Source organism: Musca autumnalis, unplaced genomic scaffold (genome assembly GCF_047663935.1).
Source record: "Musca autumnalis isolate F117 unplaced genomic scaffold, ASM4766393v1 scaffold_1, whole genome shotgun sequence".
NCBI classification, from domain to species: Eukaryota; Metazoa; Arthropoda; class Insecta; order Diptera; family Muscidae; genus Musca; species Musca autumnalis.
The window spans coordinates 162,761,116-162,772,897 of NW_027411644.1; the positions used below are offsets into that span (position 1 = coordinate 162,761,116).

Here is an 11,782-nt window from a genome sequence, read left to right on the forward strand (position 1 = left end):
AGGGGCTGTGCAGAGCATGTCTTTGAGTTTTTGGAATGCCTCTTCCTGATCGTTGCTCCACAGAAATTTCTGCCCTTTTTGAGTCAATCGGTGTAAGCTTGCGGCAATGCTGGCAAAATTGGGGACAAACCGACGGTAATAGGTGCAGAGACCCAGAAAACTTCGAAGCTCATGGAGGTTTCGAGGCTGCGGCCAGTCTCTGACGGCTTTAATCTTCTCGCTATCCGTCGATATGCCCTCCGTCGTCACATGGTGCCCCAGGAACTTCACCTCTCGCTGGAAGAGGTTACACTTCTTCGGGTTAAGTTTTAGACCCGAAGACGATAGCTGCTGGAGTACATTCCTTAAATTCGTGAGGTGTTCGTCGAAGGTCTGTCCCATGACTATGATGTCATCCAAGTATATAAGGCACGACTTCCACTGCAACCCTTTCAGCACCCGCTCCATCAGCCTTTCAAAGGTGGCCGGGGCGTTGCAGAGCCCGAATGGCATGACATTAAATTGCCAGAGACCGCCGTTAACGCCAAACGCTGTCTTTTCCTTATCTTTTTCGGCTATCTCTACCTGCCAGTAACCACTCTGCAGATCGAGGGTAGAGAACCATGACGTCCCGGCTAAGGTGTCTAGTGTGTCATCGATTCTTGGGAGCGGGTAGCTATCTTTCTTGGTGACATCATTTAGTTTTCTGTAATCCACACAAAATCTGGTACTTCCATCTTTCTTCCTGACCAGTACTACTGGGGAACACCAGGGACTCGACGACGGTTCGATCACACCACTCTCCTCCATTTCGCTTATCAACTTCTGGACTTCGTCCCTTTTTGCCAGTGGAACGCTTCTTGGGGCCTGTTTTAATGGTCTTTCGTCTGCTGTGTTTATTTCATGTTTCACCACCGATGTTCTTCCTTGATGCCCTTTTGCAGACGCAAAGGTAGAGGCATGTTTCCATAATAACTGCTTGGCCTTGTTCTTCTCGGAAGGTGATAAGTTCTGTGTCCACTCTTTGATGTAACCATCGAGGTGCTTCTTTTCCGTGGCTGCTGATTTTTCGGTGGTATTTTCCAAATTGATTACAGCTTCGGCTGGTGTACATTGTCCAACGTCGGAAAATTGGCAAATTTGTTCTTGCTTATCTGACAGGTTCAAAACTCTAACTGGAATCAGTCCATCGTCGTTGCTTTTCACCAGGGCATTCGCTATTAAGATGTTACTATTTTTGTTCTCTGCTGGTTCCACCACCCACAATTTCCCGACTCCACAATCTCCATCCATTGGTACCCATATCAATGTTTCGGCACAAGGCGGTATAATCTCTGGATGTTCCGTAGTCAGACGTCTAATAGGTGTGTTTTCATCGTAGCCCATATTTAATGGAATTTCCACATTGGACCATGTCATCACACGTTCTTTCATATCCAGATTAAGACCAAAGGCAATCATAAAATCTGCGCCTATGATAACTTCGTCAACGATAAACTCGTAATCGACCGATTTATTGGCAATAGTAAGTCTCACGGTTATCTTTCCATGTACTGCCGCAGGCTCCCCCGTTGCTGTGCGCAGTCTGACTCCATTTAGTGGCGTTATCTTTCCTTTTGCCAGATCAGATCTGATGATTGACTTTGATGCGCCTGTATCCAAGGTCAGAATTCGCTTGTCGCCATTGATATAACCAGTTGTTGTAAGGTTGTGGTTTTTCTGTTGTACTATCGCTATGGAGATTGTGGGGCCGTCGTCGATGGGAGCCAGTTCACGCCCCGCTGGACTGGCTCGATTTAGTTTAACGGTGACTCGTTTGCAGAACGTTGAGCCACTCTTTTACTTTCCCTTGACGGGGATGGTGACGATGACCTCGATCGCTTGCGCTTCGCTCTACAATCACGCGCAAAATGACCCATTTTGCCGCAATTGTGACACCTACCCCTGGCCTTAGTTGGTGCTGCCGTATAACGTTCTTCCCTTAATGCCTGCTTCAATGCTGCCACCATCTCGTTAGTAAGAGATTTGGGTTCATCGAACTCGGTATCCAGTTTGCGGACCTTGTGAGTCTGGGGATTGGTGATTATTCTTGCCGTCTCTTGTGTAAGGGCGTACGACACGGTTTCAGCAAATGACGATTTTGGTGACGCATACGTTGCACGTTTGATCTCGGCGTCACGTATACCATTCACAAATGTTTCGATTTTCATACGGTCCAACAATGGATGGTTTTCTCCTGGATACGTCATTAGCACCAAACGTTCTACTTCCGTTGCGAAGTCCTGTAAGGTCTCATTTGGCTTCTGTACTCTTCCCCTTAATTCCATTAGGTAGATGTTTTGCTTATGTTCGCCACCGTACTTACGTTCGAGAGCAGCCATTATATCCCCATAACTGTTTCTAGAAGCGGCGGGAATAGTCTGTATTACCTCAGCAGCACCGCCCTGCAATGCCATAAGTAGTGATACAGCCTTGTCATTGTCGTTCCAAGAATCTCTAGTAGCCACGGTCTCGAACTGTAATTTGAACACATTGAAAGAGGTTGAGCCGTCGAACACAGGAGTCTTGATTTTTAAGGTGTTATGAGTAGCTCTCACTGGGCCACCTTTGATTTCCAGTTCCGACATTTTCTTCTCCAGGTTCACAAATTTCTCGTCATGGGCCAGAAATTTCTCGTCAACAGACAGAATCTTTTTATCCAACTCTTTAATTTGCACCTCCATGTTTTCTACTCTCTTTTCAATCACTATCGTGATGTTCTCGAGTTTCTCGTTAATTTTTCTAGAATTCTCTTCCAACTCCTCTTTTAAGTTTCTTGAATTTTCTTCAAACATCCTAGAATTTTCTGCCATTAAGTTTTCGGTGATTTTTCTAGAGTTCTCCTCCAACTTTTCCTCTAATTTTCTGGAATTTTCTTCGCTCATTCGACAATTTTCTGCTTTCATTTCCATCATAAGTTTGGAGGTTTCTTCGCTCATTCGACAGTTTTCTGCTTTCATTTCCATCACAAGTCTGGAAGTTTCTTCGCTCTTTCTGGAATTTTCTTCCATTTTAGCATCTAATTTCTCCATCATCATAGCCAGCATTGATTTCAAATCGTCACCCCTGGCAGCTACCGACGAAACTTCCTCAACGCTGGATTCGCCCTTTGCCGATAACTCGACTTCCTCCTTCTCGAACTCATATTCATCGATGTTCATTCCACGGCGCTCGAACTCTTCCAACAAGCGTTTTTGTAGTTCGGCCTTGTTGCCAGTAGAACACAACTCCAACTTACTTAGCTCCTTCTTCAAGTCTTCCACTCGCAGATCCTTAAACTTCATTGTAGGATGATCGTAATCTCACTGCTGACACCAATTGTTACGGAATTAGATTTAACTAATGTCCGTGTAGACGTTGTTTTATTCCCCGATACGATTTGTACCAAATAAAACAGGGTTCGTTTTAGATTACGTTTCTACAATGCTTTATTTACTTTATTACACTTATTCGGAGCTGACTGTTATAGCTAAGTACACAGCTTTACTTTACTTCTTTACTAGTCGATGTTTACACTTCGGTATAAAATTCACAACTGCTCACTGTTTGGCCGGCATCTCATATTTATACCCAAAATCTCCTTGATCTAGAATTATCCACACCATCTGGCAACATCTCGAATAATGAAGAGAGTTCTACATGGTAGTTGTTGTTGCTTAAATAAAGTAACTACGTAATAAAACTTTACGTTACAATTCAAATTTTTAAATTAACGGAAATTAAACTAAACTAACTTAAACCTATCAGTTACATATATATTCTTGATCAGGGTAAAATTCTAATATATATTCTTGATCAGGGTAAAATTCTAAGTCGATCTGAGCACGTCCGTCCGTCTGTGGTAATCACTCTAGCATCCACAAAAATAGAGATAGGACGCTGAAATTTTGGGAAAATGCGTCTTTTGTTTGCAGGCAGGTCAAGTTCGATGATGGGCTATATCGGTCCACGTTTTGGTATAGCCCCCATATAACGGTACCCCCCGATTTACGGTATTTTGACGTTTTTAGCTACATTTTCAGACCGATTTGGCTATAATTTGACATTTAGGGTTCCTAAGTGTCAACAAACATATATAACAAAACTTGTGAACATAGGTCCACGTTTTGGTATAGCCCCCATATAACGGTACCCCCCGATTTGCGGTATTTTGACGTTTTTAGCTACATTTTTAGACAGATTTAGCTATAATTTGAAATTTAGGGTTCTTAAGTATCAATAAACTTATGTAACAAAAGTTGTGGACATAGGTCCACGTTTTGGTATAGCCACCATATAACTGTACCCCCCGATATACGGTATTTTGACGTTTTTAGCTACATTATCAGACCGATGTAGCTATAATTTGACATTTAGGGTTCCTAAGTGTTAATAAACTTATAAATTAGAAGTTGTAGACATAGGTCCACGTTTTGGTATAGCCCCCATATAACGGTACCCCCCGATTTGCGGTAATTTGACGTTTTTAGCTACATTTTCAGACCGATGTAGCTATAATTTGATATTTAGGGTTCTTAAAAGTCAATAAACTTATATAACAAAAGTTGTGGACATAGGTCCACGTATTGGTATAGCCCCCATATAACAGTACCCCCGATTTACGGTATTTTGACGGGTTTAGCTACATTTTCAGACCGATTTAGCTATAATTTGACATTTAGGGTTCTTAAAAGTCAATAAACTTATATAACAAAAGTTGTGGACATAGGTTCACGTATTGGTATAGCCCCCATATAACGGAACCCCCTATTTACGGTATTTTGACGTTTTTAGCTACATTTTCAGACCGATATAGCTATAATTTGACATTTAGGGTTCTTAAGTGTAACTAAACTTATATAACAAAAGTTGTGGACCTAGGTCCAAGTTTTGGTATAGCCTCCATATAACGGTATCCCCGATTTACGGCATTTTGACGTTTTTATCTACATTTTCAGACCGATTTAGCTATCAATTGACATTTAGGGTTCTTAAATGTCAATAAACTTATATAACTAGTGAACATAGGTCCATGTTTTGGAATAGCCCCCATATAACGTTACCGCCCGATTTCAGGTATTTTGAGAATTTTACCAACAAGTTTTAACCGAATTATCTGTAATTTGAACATTTGACATTTGAAATTCTTAGTGGTCACCACACCTCTCCACCAAAAATTGTCCAGAAAGCCCCCATATAACGGTACCTCCCGATTTTCAGTAATTTGATGATTTTAGCTACAATATTAAACCGAACAAGCAGTAATTTGACATTTGAAGTTCTTAGTGGTCACAACACCTCTCCATCAAAAATTGTCAACATAGGTCCATGTTCGGATATAGCTTCCATGTAAAGCTACCTCCCAATTTTCAGTAATTTGGCAATTTTAGTTACAATTTTTAACAGAACTAACTGTAATTTGACATTTGAAGGTTGTAGTGGTTTCAATTTTCAACATAGCCCCAATATAACGATACTTCCCTATTTTCGGTACTTTGAGGATTTTACTTAAAATGTTTAACCGAACGTAGGTCCATGTTTTTGTATAGCCCCAAAACAAACCTCCCGATTTTCCGTACCTTAGCTTTATTTTTTGGACGAACTTTCTGTAATTTGAAATTTAAAAGTCAACAAAAATTCTGCAACAACAATTGTTCATTTAAGTTCATATTTTCGTATAGCCCAGATACCTCCGAACTAGCTGTTAATGACATTTGAAGTTCCCACGTTATGTACCGATTTTCGATATTTTGAGGATTCTAGCTAAATTTTTTAAGCGAATTAGGAGTTATTTGACATTAAAGGCTCCCATCAAAAACTGTCAACATAGGCCCATGTTTTATTATAACCCCTATATAACAGTACCTCCCAATTTCTAGCCCACCAAAAATTGTCAACAGTTAGATATAGGCTCCATAAAAAAGGGCCTGCCGAATGAAGCATTTTATGTACATTATCTGACATTTTAACGTACTCACTTAAAGTTGGGGACAGGAATGAATATTTTATGGTGGAGGGTATGAAAAGTTCGGCCCGGCCGAACTTAATGCTTTTTTACTTGTTTTAATTAAAAAATAACAGTTCGTGGTGCACATGCGCACTGCACATTTAAGTTCTTAAGCAAAACTTAATGTTCGTGTGCGTGGCATAGTATGTAGTGTAGAGGGTTCGTGTGTTCAACTCGCACAGCGAGCGACAAATTCTCCACATCAACTGTTCTAAAAATAGCATTTTTTCAACTTACTTTTCAACTTCCAGTGGCCACAGAATAACTAGTTATTCTAGTGGTCTTAAAATAACTACAAACTGAGTGCGACATGCCCTTGTAAAAATAATGGGGAAGAAAGGGGGTTTGAGAGTAGTTACGGCTGCCAAAAATCCCTTACGAAACCCATGATTTTGGGAGGACTTTTTTTGCTGGGGAGAGCTACAACTTTGCTTCCACGAGGAATTCAATTTCTTAGGGGTTTAGAAGATATGAGCCTGACAAAATGATCCCTATTGACATCAAGGCCTCAGGTCTTTGAAGACCCATAACTACGAATGTGGAAGTGATAGGGAAAAACACAGGGACACTTGTCTTCTTATTTTTGGTCTTCTATTATGCTGGCTAATAATTTTCGTGTCGCATAGTGTAATATAAAGATTAATAATAACCTAATGTTGCGTATTTTAAAGCCTCTTTTTTAGTTTATGGAAAGTGCAAAAATCCACACCAGCAAAGGGGGATTTGCATACCCTTTAGTGAATGCAATTATCTACAGAATATTTTCTCTACGGATCTAACTGATGAAAATCGAAAAATCCTAAAAGATAGCCAGTGTGGTTATGATAGTTACCAAAAGACAATTGCAAAACAGATTTTGGTAAGTTTCCACAATATAATATTTATTTATTTGAAATGTTTATTATAATAAAAAATTACAATAAACTTATATAAAAAAATAGCACTAGCAGCTACGGCTATCGGCTAAACGATATAATAATATAAAGATAAATATTAAATACTTACTGATAATTTTCTTCGTTTAAGGTATGCTGTCCACATGGAACACCCAATCGCACACAAGGAACAAGAAGGAGTAAAAAATTGTCTCATGACGGAGAACGTGCAAAAGTGCGGTTGTTTGACAATAAAATAAATGTACATTGTTATTATTTCCGTTGTTTGCGTTTTTGGTTTTTAACTATAATAGTCCGGTCAAAATATACATGTGTCTATGGGGGAAACAGTAAAAATTCCCAAAAAGCAAAATTTTGGTGTAGAGCTAGGGTTTGCCATTAGAAGTAATGTCATAAAAGTCCCTATCCCACGTGTGTAAAGAAGTTATTCAGGACCATTTATTATAGGCCTTCAAACGCGATAATAATAATCTTTTTTTAAAAAGGAGTCACCATTCTTGAGGTATCTAAGAGTCAATTTGCACATATACACATGAGTCTTTACTATGGTTATGACTTTTTTACAACCTCACATCCCTGTATCATAGCGTAGTGAGTTTCTACATACGATTACATAAAATCTTAATTATCAAGTAATTCCATAAAAAAGCTTCCGCACAAAAAGTTTTTATTTTTCAGAAGTTTGGAAAAATTTTTGACGTCACTGTAAGTCGATACTTATATGAAATCAAAGTTTAGGGGCACACGACATAACCAACATGACATAACTTGTTGTTTCTTACTAATTTTATCCTCATATTATTTCATATACATATATCATTTATATTATATATAACTTTATTTCATATATCATAAAAATTAAAAGTGGTTTGTGCGGGACCTTTTTCAATATTTTTTATGAAATAAAGTTATTTTAGTCATTAATAGGAAAAATGTCATTCATTCGTGCAACAGGAAATAATTTAGTAAGATTTTTTTTCTTCATTTCCAGTTTTTTTTTTTCAAAGTGGTTTGTGCGAACCTTTTTTATAATAAAATGAAATGAATGTTATTTTAGGCATTAGTAGGCAAAAGTTCATTCATTCTCACTACAGGAAATCATTTTTGAGAAAAAATGTCAAAAAATCATAACCCTAGTCTTTATATTTATCTGTCATCCAAAAAAGTTACTAGTTCAGTATTGTGTGAGTGGAAGTGCATAAAATGAAATGTCCATTGGAAAAAAATGTACCATATGTCGGCTTTTCGTGGAGTATATCTCGAAAACCAATTTGAAATTTGTTTTTTTTTTTAGACACATTTTTTGTTATACAGTAGGAGAAATCCGTTTCAGACAATTTGGTGTCATTCAGCCCAATCCGCCCGTCTGTCTATCTGGCTGTAGCGCATGAACTCACGAACGAATCAACCGATTTCGATTTCGTAATATTATGTCCAAACTTGGTTTAAGTCATATCGGTTCACTTTTTCAGGTTCAAAATTTGGTTTCGAATATAGATTATATCGGCCCATTCCTAAAAGTACCTTCCCCACAACATTTTTACATCTCGGGGTACGTTCCTCAAATCATATCGAAAATCCTTTGGGCATTTTCACATGAATATTATATTTTTCATGGTAAAACAGAAAACTCCCTAAATGCATAATTTTGGCGAAAATGATTTTGGTTGTGTAGTCGGTATTCGATCTGTCATAGATAAAAGTCCCAATTCACACACATGTTGAGGGCATACCTTTGTCGGCAAAGCCGACTGATACTTCTTTACTTGTTTTTCAGAAAATAAGATTCATGCATTTTTATGAGTTTGCTTCCATCCGTTTACAAGTTCTGACAAATTAACAAGTAAGAAAAGCGTTAAGTTCGGTCGGGCCGAACTTTTTATACCCTCCACCACAAATTTCAGCCATTTCGGTGGATTAATGTTGCCACAACCTTCAAAATACCGAAATTCTGAAGGTACCGTTCTATGGGGCTATATGATGGCATGGACTTATACCTACAAATTTCTGAGGGGAAGTTTTATACGCCTAAAGAAGACTAAATACCAATTTCAGCCATCTCGGTGTGATAATGAAGCTAAAACGTTCAAAATATCGAAAATCGGGAGATATTGTATTATGGGGGCTATATCAACACGTGGACCTATATAAACATTTTATGGTAGAAATGTTTCGTAGCCTCTGGAAACACAAAATACAAAGTTACAACCGATTCTTTGGTCAAATGGGTCTAATACATTGAAAATATATTAAAATGGCGCGTACTTTAAAAGGGGCCTTATGTGGGGCCTATACCAAAACGTGGACCTATATAACCCAACTTTGGTAGGAATGTTTTCTGGCCTCTGAAGACACAAAATACCAAATTACAACCAATTCTGTGGTCAAATGGGTCTAATACATTCAAAATATATTAAAATGACGCGTACTTTATATGGGGCCTTATATGGGGGCTATACCAAAACGTGGACCTACATAACCCAACTTTGGTAGCAATATTTTTTGACCTCTGGAGACACAAAGTAACAAATTACAACCAATTCGGTGGTAAAATGGGCCAAATATCTTAAAAATTCCTTAAAACGACGACGCGTCACGCGTCATTTTGTATGGGGGCTATACGAAAGCGTGGACCTACATAGCCCGCTTTCAATACCAAAAGTCCTACGTAACTATAACATATTTTCCCAAAATTTCATCAACCTACGTCAATCCGTTCGGACGCTAGAGTGATTTCCACAGACGGACAGACGGACGGACATGGCTATATCGAAGTAGAATTGCACGCTGATCAAGAATATATATACTTTGTGGGGTCTACAATGATTATTTCGAGTAGTTACAAACGTAGTGACAAACTTAATATACCCCCATCCTATGGTGGAGGGTATAAAAACGCTTTTGGGCTCAAGAGATTAATCCGTGTGGGCAGAGTCTTTTTTGATATATTTGCTTATTATTATATATGAAAACTAACTTTGGAAGCAATAAATAGAATTTTAAAAAGTAAAAGACAGTACGCGAACTCTTCATACCCGTCACCATGAAATCTAAAATAATTAGTTTCCTTTCTGTTACGAAAATACCAATGTCCACAATTTTACGTGGAAAAGTTTTTGACCACTGGGAACCCCAAATACCTAATTTTAGTTAATATGGTTAGCAAAAAACTTCAAATCGGGCGGTACCGTTACATGGGGGCTATACCAAAACGTGGACCGATATAGCCTAACTTCAATATGCAAACAAAAAGACGCATTTTACAAAAATTTCAGAATCCTATCTCAACTATTGTGGATGCTAGAGTGAATACCAGAGACAGAAGGACGGACGTCCATGCATGGATCGAGAATCAAGAATATATATAGTTTATGGTCGCAAATGATTACTTCAATGTCCTACAAACGGAAAAACAACCTTAATATACCGTCCATATCATGGTGGAGGAATACAAATGTTTGAATTCTTTTTCCAATAAATAGCAAAAGCGGTGTCCAGCATAGTTTTTAATTTCACCGAGTCGAAAAACTCGTACAATTAAGAAGAATTAATTAGTAACGCTTCTTCGGCAACATTATAGAGAATGATGTCTGAACAAAAATCGTGGAGTTTTTTTATACCCTCCACCATAATATGGTGTCATTCCGTTTGTAACACATCGAAATATGCATCGGAGACCCTATAAAGTGTATATTCTTGATCAGAGTAAAATTCTAAGTTGACATAATCATGTCCGTCTGTCCGTCCGTCTGTTGAAATCAAGATACAGCTCGCAATTTTTAAGATAGATATTTTGTGATTTGGTACAGAAGTTTATATTATTCCTAGGATGTTTGGTATTGCAAATGGACTATATCTGTCCACTTTTAGATAAAGCCCCATAGAACGGTACCACCTGATGTTCGGTATTTTGTTTCATTACCACATTTTTTAGTTTCATTATCGCACCGCAATGGCTGAAATTCAGCACTTAGTCTTCGTTGGGGGTATAAAAATTTTCCCCAGAATTTTGTCGATATAGGCCCACGCCTTCATATAGCCCCCATAGAATGGTTCCTCCCAATTTGCGGTATTTTGAAGGTTGTGGCCTCAATATTCCAACGAAATGGCTGAAATTTGGTATTTAGTCTTTATTTGGGGTATTCAACTTTCCATATGAAACTTGTCGGTATAAAAAATTTCCCCAGAATTTTTTCGATATAGGCCCACGCCTTCATATAGCCCCCATAGAATGGTTCCTCCCAATTTGCGGTATTTTGAAGGTTGTGGCCTCAATATTCCACCGAAATGGCTGCAATTTGGTATTTAGTCTTCATTTGGGGTATACAACTTTCCATATGAAACTTGTCGGTGTTGGTCCACGCCTTCATATTGCCCCCATATAAGTGTACCTCCAGATTTTGGGTATTTTGAAGGTTGTGGCTTCAATATTCCACCGAGATGGCTGAAATTGGTTATTTAGTGTTTGTTGGTAGTATAACACTTTCCCCCCGAAATGTGTCAGAACAGGTCCACGCCTTCATATAGTCCCATAGAACGGTACCTCCCAGTTTTCGGTGTTTTCATTTGTGAATATTGTGAACTTTACTTAGCGTCAATAATTCATATAAAATCAACTAACTACACCTTAATGTAGCTATACGTAACGCTACACAACATTTTATAATTTCATGATTTTTGGTCATATACATTTGTCGTTTGTCTACTTGATTTGTTGTAGAAGTGTGTGAGATAATATTTGAAATAAATACTTTTACTCTTGTTTAGGTATTATTTCCAGCTTAAGATCTGAGTCCATCAACTTGGGCAAGCGTAGTAGTAGATCATAAAATTTCAATGTTTGCTAAACGAATGAGAGTGAGTGCATTAAAACAAAACTTCG

The 11,782-nt window shown here is 38.3% G+C and overlaps 1 long non-coding RNA gene across 1 annotated transcript in view; it reads left to right on the top strand.

Annotated features, from left to right (window-relative positions):
• Nucleotides 1-7,164, top strand: part of LOC141388664 (uncharacterized) — a 274,677-nt gene extending 267,513 nt beyond the window's left edge. The window contains exons 2-3 of the long non-coding RNA XR_012408912.1: nt 6,676-6,863; nt 7,031-7,164. This is a non-coding gene — a long non-coding RNA (uncharacterized lncRNA). The remainder of the gene's footprint in view (nt 1-6,675; nt 6,864-7,030) is intronic.
• The last annotated feature ends 4,618 nt before the right edge of the window (nt 7,165-11,782 follow it).